General features: G+C 38.1%; 1 protein-coding gene across 1 annotated transcript in view; it reads right to left on the bottom strand.

The window, feature by feature from the left end:
• LOC124641949 (complexin) overlaps positions 1 to 17,984 on the bottom strand; it is a 302,550-nt gene that overhangs the window by 211,806 nt on the left and 72,760 nt on the right. The gene's annotated exons all lie outside the window — the stretch shown is intronic.

Here is a 17,984-nt window from a genome sequence, read left to right as displayed (position 1 = left end):
ATCTATTTATAACTGAGCTCATTGTATTTCCATTACGAACTCTTTAGCTCTTTGTATCTCAGTTCAAGATACTTTTGTGGAAAGTGCAAAATTGCTGTAAGCCTCAAAGCCTACGGAGAGGAGTGCTTCAGTCATACATTAAGGTAAATGTCAGCAAACTGCTAAATATAGAAGTTTATAAAGTTGAATGTTTGAAGATCCTCAGAGCAGCGAGTGGACGAACAATGACTCAACGATTTATAATTAATTTTGTAGTAGTCCTTCTTTGTGTGGTTAGGCTAAATCTGGAGGCTTTGAAGGTTTTACATGAAACATTGTTTAGACTGTCCTTCCTTTATGTATAATTTTATAAATAGATCCTTTTAACAAATATATTTTTCTAGTTGTAGTGACATCAAAAACGTTTCTACCACTAAGCTATGCAACTAATAGAACCTTATTCTCTACAGTAATAAAATAAAGTTACCCACAGTGGCACAACTTTTCCAAATGGTTTGCATTAAACTGTAAGAATCGCGATCATGGATGATTTAACTAGTCGCTGGCAGAGGTTTTAAGTACCTTTTTTTTTCAAGTGGCCTGGCTTTAGGCCAACATGGCCTGAAGAGAATCATTTCAGAGATAGTGTTCAGTCCTGCCTCGTTCTCGTTACAAGAAACCTCCTCGGTTGGGGTCGGAAGGTTGGCAGCCCCTGGGGGCCGAGATTTATTGCGTCACGGTGACCGTCGCTTGGAGATTTTAAATTAGGGTTTAAATATAGAGGAAAAGAGTTGTTCTATTTAGAGCATGTCACATATGTGCTTTAGTTTTATACGTTTTATTTGACTTCATAGTTTAAATATAATTGAAACACAAACTGACCCTAGACAGATCTGATCTGAAGTCTAAAAAACTGTGTCCCAAAGCCTCTTTCTACTTGTTTCCAAAATCAGTCAAAATTATTCAGATTGTCACCCCGGGAGTTATAAACCTTCGGCGTTGTCTCAACATTCTTCTCAACTTTTCCAATTACCCAACTGTGGCCGTAAAAAGTACAGTTCGATTGTTTGCAATCACTTCTTTAAGCTCAATAGGAGGCAATAAATTAAAATACTCGCGCCCAGTGGGCCGACTCGCGTAACTTGCTCAAAGTCATGACTCAACTCCGAATTATAAAACAAACATTTTGTTGAGCAAGTTTCGGACTTGTATTTTTAGCACAGTGCGCCCATTGTGAGGAATGATTAGTCATAAAAAGGTGGTGTAATTTATATTGTGTTTTTTACTAGTGGTGTTATGGAAATATTACACTGTTTAATAGCACAATACAATGACTTTTTACTAAGTAAGGCTTAATGTAAGAACAATAAGTATTTAATCATAAAAGAGGATTTGCTCATTAGTGTATTCTCGATTCCCGCACTCGTGTAATTATTCTTTGTCAGAGAGACTTTCAATAATAATTTCCTCAAAGACTTCCAAAGATAATAATTATAATAAGGGAGGTCCCAAGCGCCTCGTATATTGTAGCCGCCGTCAGAGACAAGAATAGGCATGATGACAGTAATCAAAAATCATTAAAATAATATATTTATTAAATTAAACTTGAAGCTTGGAATATAAAACGCGCATTGTTTTCTTTATTAATAATGTGATTAATATGTATTTTTATAAAATAAAATTACGAAATAAGGCAATCCGCCATGATATCTTGAACACCAATCAGAGCTCGTGACGTCATTTCTCAAAACAACTCGCGCGAAAGCGCGCGAACGTCACATTTCGTTATTGTGAACTTCCACTGCGATCTTTGTTTTTAATTAATTAATTGTTTATAACACGAGTTATGGAGCCCGGATTTATCAAGGCAAACAGCGCTAATTTGCCTAGAATTGATATCATAATCCTAGGAAAGTTTTTGGCATCAAATAAAGATTTTTGTTCAGCTGAATTTAGAAATGTTAAAACTTCCATGTAAGTATACTAGTTTAATTAAAAAACAATGAGAGATGAAACCTAACCTCGAAATAGTTATTTACATTATAAACTATGCTAGAATCTAGAGAACTATGTAATAACTTACATCAAAGTGATCTTCACAAAAATAAAGTTGTACCATGGGCAATATTGCTTTTGAATCTCGCCTTGCAAGTTTAAGCCACTTGTTTCGTATTTTTTTATTGTGAGGAACGTACACAAATAACTCATCAGAGTGCTGATTCCGAGTTTTTTGAGCGTTCGCAACTCGATCCGTAATTATAACTCCATTGAAATAAAGAGTCGTATGCTGCGTCACATGATTTAGGTATAACATCTTCATTCATTTTGCCGGTTAATAATGTTTACACTCGCAAAAGTGAGCGCGACTGTAATACAACCACGTACCGATGACAGTCTTTATTAAATAAACAATTCAAAGATAAGTGCTACGTAATTCAATGGTGTAATAATCTTCGCATCGAAAAATTTAACTTGCAAAACTCGCACTAGGCACTCAGGAGTTGTTTTGGATGTGTTCTTACACTGGGGGACCCCACAACACCTATGCCCTTTCGAATTCATATTTAATAACACAAAAAACTTAATTATTGCACGAGCGTTGTTTATTTGCGTCTTGTAATTTCAGTTGTGACGTCACAAGTGACGACATGACACTGACAAGCGTTTTCGCGCCGGATTCAAAGTGGACAGAGAAAAATGCAATTATTTGATAAAAAAACTTCGCATTTTCTTAAAATTAATGATTTTTCATATAAAATAGACGTATACCTACATCATACAAAGGAATTTAAAAATTTGTCATCATGCCTATTGATCAATTTACGTTTAATTACTATTAGTGGCCACCAGATAATATCTCAAATATCTTTGGTTACTTCTGTAATTAACATAACTTTGGTTAACTAAGATTTATGAACAAATATTCGTAGCTGGTAAAATTGACATTTTAGCTCAAAATTTTCGTTACAAAGTTCCGAAGCCCCATACGATACAGTTAACGTTCAAAGTCAAAGATATCAAAGTAATCCTTTATGAATGGCTTTACTCCATGACCCAGATACATTGTGTCGCCAGCTCTCGACGTTCCACTTGACACTGTGGAGCCAATTCCTGGCACTCCTGTATAAATAGCAGCTGGTCGTGAACTCCACTATCTACGCACTCTCCTTGTCCCCGGCGAGGGATAAGGACCCACTTCCTGCACGCGGTTACATTTAAAAGTCAAATCGTTCGATAAAATCCTGAGATAATGAGAATTTATGTTCAAACAGGATAGGGATCAAAGTTGCACGGCGAGGGGAATTAATTGCTTATTCAAGATTACGATAAGAAGGGTCGCCGCGGTGCCGTATTTTTGGAAAAGAAACCGCTACATTTTGTAGGCTTAATTAGGAAGATTTAAACCTGGTTTATCACCACTTGGAAACTATTAACCGTGTCTTTGTATTGATTTTTTTAATTTCAACTTCATTCTGACTGATTAAAATAGTAACAGGTAATTTTTTTACAGGGTAACGCTAGAAGTTCCAATAAATTCTGAATATAATTTTATACAATTTAAGAAATTGAGTTTTTAACTTAATATGACCCAAATATCGTGAGCAAATAAGGAAAATTGTTAAAATGTAAGGGAATGCCTTTTCGAATAAAACGGAATTCGATTCCCGCCTGGGACCACTCACATTGATCCGGGTGCGGGTTTGTGCATTCCTAATGTATTTTGTATGAGAACATCTGTGACACGATACTTTCTAAAAATCTTTTAGAATAATAGAAGTAGGTCTTTCCTACAACTTCCAAAAACTCGGAAAATAAAAATTAAACGCCCAACAGAGGAAAATAAAGGCTTTTTGTTTCTTTTGATTAAATTCGTCGCGACTCCGATCTTAGATTTCCCAAGACGTCTGCCGGGAACACGTCGCACAGTGGGCTCAATTGTCCAAATGCCGCGAATTCTTTTGGAAAATTGGTAATATTGATTATTTTTATTTAGTCTTACTTCACTTCCAGTGAGAGTTATATTTTTAGAGATTTCATTTAGTATCAACCGGTAAAGGCAAATTATAAAGTTGTTTATATGTATAAAATATGTATTAGTATATGATTCGATGTTATAATATGTTTAGTGTTTTCAGTGGGCCTTAGATGCCTGATGTAAGTAAATAAATAGTTAAAGTCTACTTCAATACCTTTCAATTTTGAAGTTCAAATAGCGTAAAAACACACAGTAAAATGATTGGACATAAGCCTGCATCATACATAGATAAAGTTTGGCAGCATGCGAGTGAACTCAGTCAGACGTGAGTTAGTGCAGAACTTCTCGCTGCGGGACTCGGCTTAATGTACTGTCTGACATGCACTTTACACGATGTGACATATTCTGCTAATAGCTGGTGTGTGAAGATGTTGCATTTTATAAAGAAAATAATGTGGAGGTACATTAAAAAGTGTACTGAACATGTAGCGTACAATTGCTCGCAATTCACAATTTGAAGCAATGCATTTTAAAATTTGATTATAAAACGTTGCCAAAAAACGATATTTCAAATGAATGCATAATATAATATAACGATGTTCACGCACAAACAAGCACATTTTATTTATATAGAATTAAATCAGTTGCAGATTGTTTGAAAGCCGCAACTAGTTCGGAAAGTTGAACAAACATAAAAAATAACAACAACTGAAAAAGTATTCATAAAAATATGAAAACGGGCAAAAAGTGAAATGACTTCCGTAGTGGCCGGCGCTCAACTAACAACAAAATAAAACTGTACGCAAAGTTATTACGCGCCGCACAGTGGGACGCTGACACTCGACCTGGACAAACGTTAACAGTAAAGTCATAATTATTCGTTAATTACTTCATTCAACTTTTGAATTTAAACAGCTTGTAATTACAAGCAATAAAAGGGTTATAAAATTTAAAATTGATCAATGGTATTAAAAACTACATATAATGACAAAATACGACCCATAGTGCAGGAACCAAATCTAAGATTAGGTATATTAAGGAAAAATGGCACGGCAATAGATTTTCAGCAGCCATCAAATCACAAGAACAAACGTATTTATAAACAAAGTTCGTTCCATAAGAAACCAATTACTATTCAAGTAAAAATATTCATGAAAATTTTCATTCAGCCAAATTTTTTGCCGGATCTTTGGTGGGCGACGGAGCATCATCAGATGTCCATTAACATACAAATAGGCGCCTGACGTCGTCAACATTGCGATTAACTGGATTTATTCAGCGGCCCTGCACACTGCTCCAATTACTTGCTTATTTAAACAAAAAAGATTAACAAGAAATGGTAATTCACCATTGTATTAAAATTGCCCGAACAAAGCATTTTTACGGAGAACAATGAAAAAAGTGGTGAATGTAATTGATTGTGTGGCGCGAAATCTGACACATATTTAATTAAGTGATTTATAAAGCTGACACATTTCGCTGACAAGCACGCGACCGGATTTATGAAGCTCACCGACCAACGAGGCCGAGCTAGAATTCTCTAAAGCAAATACCAATACAATATGACTAGTATTGAGCCTGCAGGCACAAACACCGGCCTGTATGCTGACAAATATTTGCCTTTGTACGGAATTTGAACTCTCAATACTGAGCTCGTGTTCCTGGTACAAAATACAGATATGTCGGCGAACGCCCGACAAACATAAGTTTGGTCAGCACACAAGATGTGCACCCTGTTACATTGCTGATCCTAAGCAAATAGCAGATTATTTTTTTGTGTCCAAAGATAGATAATAATGGAAATGAAAACTGGAATGTTTTAACTGGCTAGAATTTGAGATATTGTTAATAAACAAACTCATTTACTTTGTGTTATTCTTGCTTTTTGAGGCCTTTTAAAAATGATTGCCCAGATTACTCAGACCATTTAAATTCGAAAGCGTGACTAAATCAATAGACGCGCGGAGCACCGCCCGAGTGGTTCGTCAACCTAATGCTAAACCCCTCATAACGGGCCACTAAGCAGCAAATCTGCTCGGCACACAGAGGGCGCTGCGCACACACTTCAAACGTTCAGTTTTGTCCAGACGATTGCGATACCAGCCCATTGTGTAACCAAATTATTAGGGACTATTCTTTATGGAAGTACCTCATTATATTGGAGCTAAGAATATTATCCTTTATTTATTAATGTTTTGTCATTAAAAGATGTTTCGAATCGAACTTATACTACTATATACTTTTTTTTGTTTTTAAATAGCACAAGTTTATTTTCCTTGACTTCATCAGTTATAATCACTGCAAAGCAGCACCAACTGTTCGAAAGTAAATCTCAGAGTATGCAGAGGTTATCCATCTATGTTAGTGCTCTGCAACTATATATTAAGTAGCGCTCTGATTGGGTTGTGTAGTTGTGTGAATAACAATCAATTAGCTCTCACTCCATTAATTAGTGCACATCACGTGACGCCGCACTGCGCATCACTAGAGACAATTGAACTACTCGACTGCGCAATGTGGGTACTCACGTGAGGACTAGTATCTTGAGATTATAATAACTACACATAAGAGCATCTTGAGTAAAAATCTGACAGAATTATGAAGTGAGGAGCAATGAACTTTGCTTTGAGAAAAAGTAGCAGAATTGGGTTTCATTGAATTGTGATTTCGTGGATTACAAGCTCTTAACAAGAGCATCGTTAAAATTATTATCGTCTATTCATATTCATATCGTGTTTTGCGCCATAACTCACACTACGGCCAATAAACTTGATACATTTTAAAAATCCCATAAACTTTACACACGGTCCATAAACGCAAGTAAAGGCTTCGTACAATGTTACTTAAAGATAAACTACCAATTCCCGGCACTAAAATACATTGCTGCATTTCTTTGCAGTGGCTTCACGTGCTCTGATTTACAGCAAGACTTGTATCTTGTAGTTTCTGTTTACGGTACATTTACGTGAGTTTATACGAACTACTCATGCGAATGGCAGGAATTTGTCGCATATTCGTTTAGCGTCATTGTAACGTCAACTCCTGATGTTCAATGTTAGCAAATAAAATGGAAGCGATAAAATACATCTAAAATGCGAATGACAATGTTTTGGAATGTTGAAACTGTCGTCTGTGAAAGGTTTAACGGTTATTGCAGGGCACTGCCCGGGGCGGGGGGTGAGACGAGCTTTACTGTGAAGAGAATGTAAAGTGCAATAAAAGAGTTTAGTTAAGGAACGACCTTGTAGGAAATGATGCTGGATGATACATTGGCTCACAGACAACATAATGTGCTTATAGAGAGAATGTACAGGAGTGCGTAGCAACAGTCATTATTTATCATTTGACCTGAACATTATTTCACGAAGTACAGCAGTGTACATACAATTTAGTACAAAACATACCCGCAACATACTAACGACGAGCATACAGTGCGGAACATAACTCGACACAACATTTTACGCGTTTCTTTTTACATATTTTTCATATTAAAGGTAAAAAGTGCGCATTTGAAGTGTTGTTACGGCGCCATATTTATTTTTGCAACGTTTGTCGTCACTTCAGCCGAGCCTCATTATCACACGCCGTAACACTAAAGTGGAGAGTAAAAGTTTTATTTTATGTTCTTCGTCGAGTACAAAGAAATGATGTGCAATATGATAATATCCATATTTTTGATAAAAACATAACTTTTTTATATATACAGATACATAATCATTCATATCCCTACATAAAATGTATATACCTACCGTACATAAAAAACTTGTCATTTTCTGTAGGAGGTCACATGTTCGTAGAATTATAAGTGATTTTCATTAAAGCTAACCTTATAATGTCCAAAAACCAAATTAATTTCAGTAGATCCTTCAACTAAACCGTGTTCAAATCAATTCATTAATTTTCAATTAACTAGTAGTCAGAGTCAAGTCCACCATTCATTATCACTAGTAGGCAATTCATTAGAAATTATTAGTTAATTATTCTATGATATAATATACACTAGAAATGGCTATCTAAAAGATATTGGCACATTAACTCGTATAGTTAATTCAATAAACTTTATCTGAGTGAATTTATTTGTTGGTCCACGAACCGTTAAATTGGCTTATTTTTTGCCGACCCTACCGCCGCCGACAAATTGGCTTAGTTTGAGCACGTTTGTACTAGAATACGTTCAAATTGAAAATAACTCTGGCTGAGACGTTTTTTAGATAGAATTTACAGATTTACCCTCGAAGGTTAAACTATTCTGTTATGAACGAATCATCTTAGCGTGCAAATCTGCTCAATTAATTAGCCTATTGTCAATCAACGATTGTTTACTCTGACTTTGAAAATACTTTTCTTCTTTAGATACATACCTACTTAACATCCATGACTAAAATGTTTACTAAATTCAAAACTAGCCACGACAAACTTGCCATGTCATCAACCACAGTATCACGACTTAATATCTAGGTAAACAATATTATATTATTATACCTAAATGTACCGATATTATAGCTTAGACTCTGAAGCTAGCTAATATCTAATTATCTGTGTAGGAAGCAAGCCTCCTGTCTCTGGTGACTTCCATCCCCTGGGCGTCTCACTGTACAGAGCTATGTCTATCTGTTATTGTGTTCAGTATATTGAACCGTGTCTTTAGACTCAGTAAATGAGCAAAATATTCCTTAGTCAAAAATCATTAGTTAATTCAATGAAGAAAGAGATACAGTAGTTGGAACTACAGAGATATAATATAAAACCGAATGTTATTCTGTCTTGCATTTTCAGAATATGTTTCTAGTAATAATAATCAGGAAAAAAATATACTTTCAAGAAATCCGTTTATTCATTTACTTAAAAGCCGGAGATGACCGAAAAGGCATTTTTTATTTATCAATTGAAATATATTTTTAACGAGATTAAACTGTCGACATTTTAAACGAATGAAAATCTCCTTTTATACAATCAAATGTCAAAGTTAAGTGCAATGACTTGAACTTTATTTTCCCATTGTAATGCGGCTGATAGTTTGACCTTTCTCATTCGGCCGACTACCCACAGTCACGTCATACTTTGTGACATAATGCTATGAGAAAGTATGAGTACATTCTTTCTCCCTTTTGCCTTATTATTTATGGAAGAGAATGACTGTGCATTTATGTGTGTAAAACGGACTTATTGAATTTTAGTTTCATGACTTCATTTGGGTACTTTTTTAGTCTCTGTAGTGAGTAATGAAAATATGGATTGTGTACGAGCAAATCCGTACATTTTGTATTGTTTAGCAATAATGCTGACGCTTGCACTCACGATGCGGTGCATAGCGCTTCATTTGTCAATTTATTACTTTAGTACTAATAAATCCGTGTAACAGTAAACATCGTTTTACTTAACAAATTCCCTAAAAGGGTCGCGGCGCGGTACTCATAACATTTAACAGTATAAAACAATCTAGGTGTAAGGTAATCACCGTACATCTATATGGTCCTTCGAGCCGGATCCGTATTCGGCGGGATCATTAACGCGAACAATCCGTGGACTCTGTGCCAGTTCGTGTAAGTGGTTCCAGATCAGCAACAACTGCGGAGTTGCAGCTCAGGGGTAAACAGCAGTCTTGAGCGCAATCAACATTCATCAGAAACGAAGTAAGATCTTTCCTTTTTTTTGCTTGACCTATCAATATGAGCCAAACAATGGAGGATCTTCTGGCCAACCAGAACCAAATCATGGTGGCCATGAACCAACTTTTATCAAACTTTAAAAAGGATGGTCAGGATCGTAAAACTCCGGACTATATCAAACGCAGATTGGATATGTTAGAATCCTACTGGAAGGAGTTTCAATCTAACCACGATCAGTTGAAACCCTTCAGCAACCAATCAATTGAGTATTTTGCATTGGATCACTATCAACAAGCTCATGCTTTTTATCTTTCGACGCGTGAAACTATTAAAAGTGTAGGACCTCCGTCTATTTTAAGACCCGCAACGCCGTTAGCCGGCACGTCCAGTTCAGGAGTGGAGGAGAGCAGGGCTACGACCCTTCTTCAAACGCTGAAATTCAAATCTCAGGGCACCAACAGCAAGCTCGATGAACTGCTGAAGAAGCAGACAATCAACTTTAAGGCTTTCTATCGAACGGTGAAGAACATTAACGTCGATGCCATAACCGACAAATGGGAGTTTGAAGATACCTTGAAAACATTGGAGACCAGGTGGTCGGCTATTGATAAGCTTCACTGGGAATTGGAAGGAGAACTGGACGGGCGAGATGATTCATATGAAGACAACTTCACGTCATACGAAATGACGTATAACAATATGAAGAAGTCTCTGAACAGCAAATTGTGGTCTGTATCACACCGAGAACAATCTACACCAAAGTTGGAAGTGCCTACGTTTAACGGTCATTATCAACACTGGGTATCCTTTAAAGATTTGTTCACGGAGGCCATCCACAATAATCCGTCGCTCTCTCAGGCTCAGAAGATGCAGTTCCTTAAAGCTAAACTGAAAGGGGAAGCCGAAGGTCTAATACATCATCTTCAGATCAGCTCTGAAAACTATACAACATGTTGGGAAATACTTAATCATAGGTACAATAACAAACTGCTTATATTCACCTCACACATGAATACTCTAACAAACCTTCCGGTCATGCAACAACCCTCAGTATACTTTATAAAACGCATCCACGATACAACCATCGAATGTGTTAATGCTATAAAGAACATGGGAGCAGACGTAAGCACATGGGATCCCGTAATTTGCTATTTGATGTCAAACAAATTAGATGCTAACACACACTCCGAATACATCGAATCTCTTAAACAACCGCGGGAACTGTCCATTTTGTCAGAGTTTTTGAACTTCCTAGAATCCAAATTTACAAGCATGGAGGCATCGAGGCGTAAACAAGATCAGAAATCGCCAAACTCCAAGGCAAAATCATTTAAGGATAATAATCAAAATAACAAAATTATCAATCTTAACTCTAAACAATCATATTCAAGCAACAAAAATGTTTCGAAATCGAACGGAAAGTTCCATTATAAAAGAATTTGCCCATTATGCAAAAATGGTCATGGATTATACCATTGTGAACAATATATGGGAATGTCCACAATCGACAACAAAACAATTTGTCATTGACAACAAGCTTTGCGAAAATTGTCTCTTTAGTCATAAAGGCAAGGAATGTATTTCAACAAAACGGTGTCATGAGTGTGACGGAAGTCATAATACGATACTTCACGAAGCGTTTGCGCAACCCGCAAATACATCGCCTAGCCAAGCAATACCTAAAGCTGGAAATTCTCGTACTTTACCTGAGCAAAATCAGCAATTTAGGACTCACGTGGCTCAACAACGTGATGTACCGGAAGCATTATTGTCCACAGCCGAAATTAAGGTCCAAAAATATGATGGATCTTTTCTTAACATGCGAGCTTTGATTGATCAGGGCTCCCAAATTTCACTCATAACCCAAAATGCGGCGCAACAATTAGGACTTCCTCGTCAACGGTACAAGGGTGTTATAACCGGTATAGGAGCCAGGGACAACGCCTGTAAGGGTGTTATCAACATAAACTGCTCATCAAGAAGAGAGTCCTATTCTTTTAATACTGACGTTTTCATCATGAAAAACTTAACGAAAAATCTCCCAACTTATACCTTTACGAAGCCCACATGGTCTTACTTAGAAAACATCGAACTTGCAGATCCTGACTTTTAAGTCAGTCGTCCGATAGATATTTTATTTGGCGCGGACATATATTCAAACATTATTATGGCGGGAATCTGCAGACTTGAACAAATAGCGCCCATTGCACAACAGACGCGGCTTGGGTGGATACTCTGCGGCGGCAATGTAAGCACACTACAATGCAATGTCGTACAGTTCGATATTGACCAGTTACAAAAATTTTGGGAAACGGAGGAAATCGCAGAATCGACTTCGCTTTCATCTGATGATCAAGAGTGTATGCAATTTTACAGCTCAACAACAAGGCGATTGCTAGATGGAAGATATGTAGTCAGGCTCCCTCTGAAAACGAATTTCCAAGAACAATTGGGCCACTCGAAATCAAAAGCCGTAGCACAATTTGCTCATTTAGAACGTAAACTAATTAAAAATGAAAACATCGCAAAAGAATATAAAACATTTATACACGAGTACGGAGCGTTAGGACATATGAAACCGGCTATTTGTAACACGAAACTCGATTGTTTCCTGCCCCATCATTGTGTATTACGTGACGATTCTACAACTACGAAACTTAGAGTCGTTTTTAACGCCTCATCAAAAACATCTAGTGGACAAAGTTTAAATGATCTGATGCACAAGGGCCCAAACTTGCAACAAGACCTTCAGTCATTGATACTGAAGTGGAGGCAGTATCAATTTGCCTTCACAGCAGACATCGAGAAGATGTTCCGCATGATCATGGTCCATGATGAAGATCAAAGCCTGCAAAAAATCGTATGGAGAGATTGTCCGACAGATAAACTACAAGAATATCAGCTGACCACGGTCACATACGGGACTAAAGCGGCTCCTTTTCTCGCAATGATGACGCTAAAACGGCTGGCGAACGACGAACGCTCTGAATATCAAGAAGCATCCAAGGTCCTCGAGGAGTCATTTTACATGGATGACCTCGTCCATGGTACTCACAGCGTATCAGCGGCACGCAAACTTCAACGAGATTTAATTGAACTTCTAAAACGCGGGGGATTCAATCTCAGAAAATGGGCTTCTAATGATCCGCATTTACTGCACGATGAAGTCCCATGCCAACAACAAAGCAAAAGCTTTCGACAGCCAGAGTCTACTAAAACATTAGGACTGCGCTGGAATCCTGTGAAGGATAATTATACATTTGAGCCAAAAATTGAGTCCACCGTCAACAAAGCCACTAAGCGAGCTGTGTTATCCGATATCTCCAAGTTCTTTGACCTCTTGGGATGGGTTACACCTACCACAACAAAACTCAAAATTTTATTTCAACGAATTTGGACTTCAAAAATTCAGTGGGATGACCAGATACCGGAAGATATTTTGGAAGAGTGGCACAAAATTAAGGCGGACATCGATCAAATAAGTCAGGTACAAATACCAAGATGGTTGGGCACAAAACCCAAACAAAGAATCGAGTTACATGGTTTCTGCGACTCGTCAACAAAGGCATACGCCTGCGTTGTTTACTGTAAAGTTTATAACGAACAAACAAACATAATATTGGTGGCTGGAAAATCAAAAATAGTACCGGCCAACAAAAATATATCCTTGCCACGATTGGAGCTTTGCGGCGCTCATTTATTATCTAAACTTATGGCAAGAGTCAAGACTTCTTTAATTGACTACACGATTGATATTTATGGCTGGATTGACTCCACAGCTGTACTGGGATGGCTGCAAGGAGATCCAGGCCGTTGGCAAACCTTTGTTGCTAACAGAACACTAGTTATAAGAGAGATCATGCCTTCTCCCTGCTGGCGATATGTCAAGTCTGCCGAAAATCCTGCTGACTGCGCAAGTAGAGGCTTGTCGATGTCGCAATTGATACAACATCCTTTATGGTGGCAAGGGCCATCTTGGCTACGAACATTTAAAGCCGATGAAGGAAGTGAAGAAATAAATTACACAACAACATTGGAAATCAAACACCAAAAGCAAGTTAACACTGTTATGAAACAACCAGAAGAGGAGAATATAATCATAAACTTGTTGAAAGATCACAGCTCCTTTACCAAAGTCGTACACATCTTAGCATGGGTGTATAGATTTTTGACAAGTAAGCAACACAAAGCGCAAACTTCTTATCTTACACTAGAAGAGATAAGAAAGGCAAAAATTAAGATCATTAAGGAAGTGCAGCAACAAGAGTTTGCAGAAGAAATTAAAAGCTTAAGAGAGAAAGGAAAGCTTAACAACAAAAGCAGAATACTAAATTTAAATCCGTTTTTGGATAACTTCGGACTTCTCCGTGTCGGGGGAAGGTTAAGACATGCTCATATTCATGCCGAGATGCAATATCCCTTAATTATTCCACACCGAGGACGTTTAACAGAGCTTCTTATAGAACATGCTCACAAGCTTACTTACCATGGCGGAGCTCGCTTGACATCGGGATTTATCCGACAAAGGTATTGGATTGTAGGCGGAAATGCTGCAACGAAAAAGCAAATACGTCTATGCGTTAAATGTAAAAGGCTAAGTCCTAACAATCATACCCAAATCATGGGTGACTTACCTGCAGCGAGAAGCAATCCCTCTCGTCCGTTTGAACACACCGGAATAGATTTTACTGGGCACATATTCCTTAAAGCCAACAAGGGCCGGGGAATAAAAACCACTAAAGGATACGTGGCTGTTTTCGTCTGCATGTCGACCAAAGCAGTACATTTAGAGCTGGCTTCCGATTTAAGCACCTCGTCGTTCCTCGCAGCATTAAGGAGAATGGCAGCACGTAGAGGTACTCCGAGTCACATTTATAGTGACAATGGACGAAACTTTATCGGAGCCAACAAACAAATCCAACAGGAATACCAGGAACTGCTACAAATATTTGACAACGAACTTTTGGCTGAATTGACAGATATGGAAATCAAGTGGCATTTTAATGCACCTATCTGGCCCTCCGCAGGCGGCCTTTGGGAATCCGCCGTCAAAAGTTTTAAACATCACTTTAGAAGAGTTGTCGGAGAGCAAAAGTTGACTTTTGAAGAGTTGTCAACAGTCCTCACGCAAATAGAAGCATGCCTCAATTCTAGGCCTTTATGTCCTCTCACGGAAGATCCGGAGAGCTTAGACTACCTAACTCCATCTCACTTTTTGACTGGCGGTTCAACACTTACCCTAGTTGAAACAGAAAGGGACTTGAGGACTAGGTGGCAGCTAACTCAGAGAATTTTCGCTGATATCTGGAAAAGATGGCGCTCTGAGTACCTAACACAACTAACAACAAGAAGCAAATGGAGACAGTCTCGTGAAAACATAAACTTGAACGACGTAGTCATTTTGCACGATGACAATTTACCTCCTGGAAAATGGTCGATGGGTAGAGTCGTCGATTTACATCCCGGAGCAGATGGACTCGTTCGCGTTGTTAGCTTAAAAACGAAGAACGGAATTCTTAAAAGGCCAATTACCAAAATATCAATTTTACCTGTAAACGAAACTCTATCAGACTCGCCTGGAAACGCCCAGGACGAAACGAAACCAAACAGCGAAAAAACAAACCTTCCAAAGAAATCGAAAAAAGTTGGAGTAACTACATTATTTACGTCTTTATTATTATTTATGACAATCGTAACAGGCGGATACTGCGATTTCCAATCAACAAGATTTAGATCTAATCAGAGCCTGTATTTCGATAAATTATCTAACTTGCAAATCATACGGGATGAATGGAAGCTCATTATCTACTACGATATGCAACCGTATTGGGAAGGCATAACAGCTCTCAACAAGTACACAAAGTCCTTAGAACAATCATGCAAAACAATACGTAATAGGATGAACTGTGATATCATATTATTACAGCTGGTTCAAGGCTTCAGTGAACTTGAGTACTACAACCAGATGTTGCTCGGTCAGCACGTGAATCAGCGGCGCGCTAGACACGGCGCGGTCTTATCGACGGTGTCGGATATCTTGCGAATGGCCTCTTCGGGGTATTAGATGCGAGATTCGCCGAACAATATCGCAAGGACATAATGTTACTACGCGACAACCAACGTCATATTGCCTCCTACTGGAAAAACCAAACATCTATTATTGAGGTAGAATATAATCTTCTCAAACGAACAGAGCAAACTATGAATAAACAACATAAAATGGTTTCCCAACATATATTTTCAATCGAGAAGGCGTTAAACCAACTTCAATCTGAAACACAAAACATATCTATCGTAAACGAGCTGACTGTCGGTGCTATTATAGCAAGCAACATGTTACATACCTTGAAGTCATTACAAAGCACTCTGTTGGATACTATCACTGACATCTTTCACGGTCAGTTTAATCCACACCTTTTGACTCCCGTTCAATTACAAAATCAGTTGAGTACCATCGCTAGTCAGCTCCCAAAAGACGTGACATTGCCTGTAGATAATGTACAAATGGATTTAAAAGAAATATTCAAGCTTCTCAAAGTAAAAGCCAGGATGCTGGAAGAGTACCTCATCTTTGAAATCAGGCTTCCTCTTATCAGTAGAGACAACTTCGAGATATTCAAAATATTTTCTATACCTCAAGTCAAAGGAACTGACATGGTTAGCATTCAACCAATATCAGATTATGTGGCCATAAATTTGAAGAAGGATACCTACTTAACTATGACAGACAAAACATTGACATCATGTCTTATATTAGATTCTTATTTGTGTCATATTCAGACACCTATTTATCATCTAAATGGAGATTTAGATTTCTGTCAGACCGAAGAACTTGAGTGTGAGACAAGGATCTCGCCCTGCAAAAACAGCTGGTTTGAAAGTAACACAATCAACAACTACATCTATTTTTGTTGCAATCAATGCTCTCTACGTATAATGTGCGAGGATCAAGTTGCCAGCCATCAGCTGACCGGAGCGGGTCTTGTTGCTATAGACAATGGGTGTATTATTAAAACGCAAGCATTTACATTGATTGCGCACAGACAACAGTCTAGCCAAATGAAAGTAAAATCTGATGTTTACACCCCATTGATACCACCAATAAATCATATTATCAACATTACGATCCCACATATGAAATCTATGGATGAGTCAAAAGCTGACCAGGATCAAAGGGACTTGGCAGAACTTGGTCAGCAAATTAACTTCTTGAAAAATAATGCCGCTATAGCTGAAGGCATTACTGTTCATGATATACACCACTACACGTTGATATACATCGTCGTCGGCGTCGTGGGAATAGCGGGACTAACGTACGTGTGGCGTCGCTGGCGCGCCTGGAGCGTGCCGGCCGCCGCGGCCCCAACTTCGGCACCAACACCTGCGCAAGCGCAGGGTGCTCCTGCGACCCGTCACAGCAACAATGACAATTCGTGTGTGATTATCGGTGACCAAGTGTTTTATCGTAGTGTTAGTGAGTTAAATGACAACAATCAGAGCAGTGTTTCTAATCTCAATAGTGCGCGAGTGAATAAAGCTACGTCACCTATTTTCGTTCGCTAAATGCGACCAGAGACAATAATTAGTTATTTAGTCAACTAAGTCTTTTTCGAATTATATTCAATCAACATAATTTTGTAAAACTTTATTGTAGTTTCTTGAAACGTTGCTTTTAAACATTTGTCATTTTGTTTAGTATCTTGTTAGTTTCTCCTGTAGGGAGTATGTACGAGCAAATCCGTACATTTTGTATTGTTTAGCAATAATGCTGACGCTTGCACTCACGATGCGGTGCATAGCGCTTCATTTGTCAATTTATTACTTTAGTACTAATAAATCCGTGTAACAGTAAACATCGTTTTACTTAACAAATTCCCTAAAAGGGTCGCGGCGCGGTACTCATAACATTTAACAGTATAAAACAATCTAGGTGTAAGGTAATCACCGTACATCTATGTATATGGTCCTTCCATCTTATGTACGAGCAAATCCGTACAGATTGTATCCTATATCGCAATGATCCTTTTGCCTATGTACTATTACTCCACCTGTGTAGTTCATATTACATAAGGAAAGTAGACAATGTACGTCCCTTATGTAATAATTCATGTAGAATCTTGGATACCGCCTTTCTACTTTATATACTCGTTCTGCTGATTTGTACAGATAAATACCTATAAGTGTTTTTAAATGTTTTCAGTACTTGTAAAAGTCGGTTTGCTTTTTGTCCTCCTCTTAGCAGTCCAAAACCTGGTGGGATGTAAACCTGCTTATTCTAAGCAGTTCGCGTCACCGCGTCACCCAATTTCCAAGTCAAACTATGTTAAGGAGATAATTCAGCCGTCCCGGAAAACTTCATTAGCGCGATGCAGACGTCATTAGTTCTCAGGTCGACCACCAGGCGGCGCCACGTGGAGGTT

This window comes from Helicoverpa zea, chromosome 23 (assembly GCF_022581195.2).
Source record: "Helicoverpa zea isolate HzStark_Cry1AcR chromosome 23, ilHelZeax1.1, whole genome shotgun sequence".
NCBI lineage: Eukaryota > Metazoa > Arthropoda > Insecta > Lepidoptera > Noctuidae > Helicoverpa > Helicoverpa zea.
Note: the sequence above shows the minus strand (reverse complement) of the source record. Positions and strands in the feature narration are given on the sequence as shown.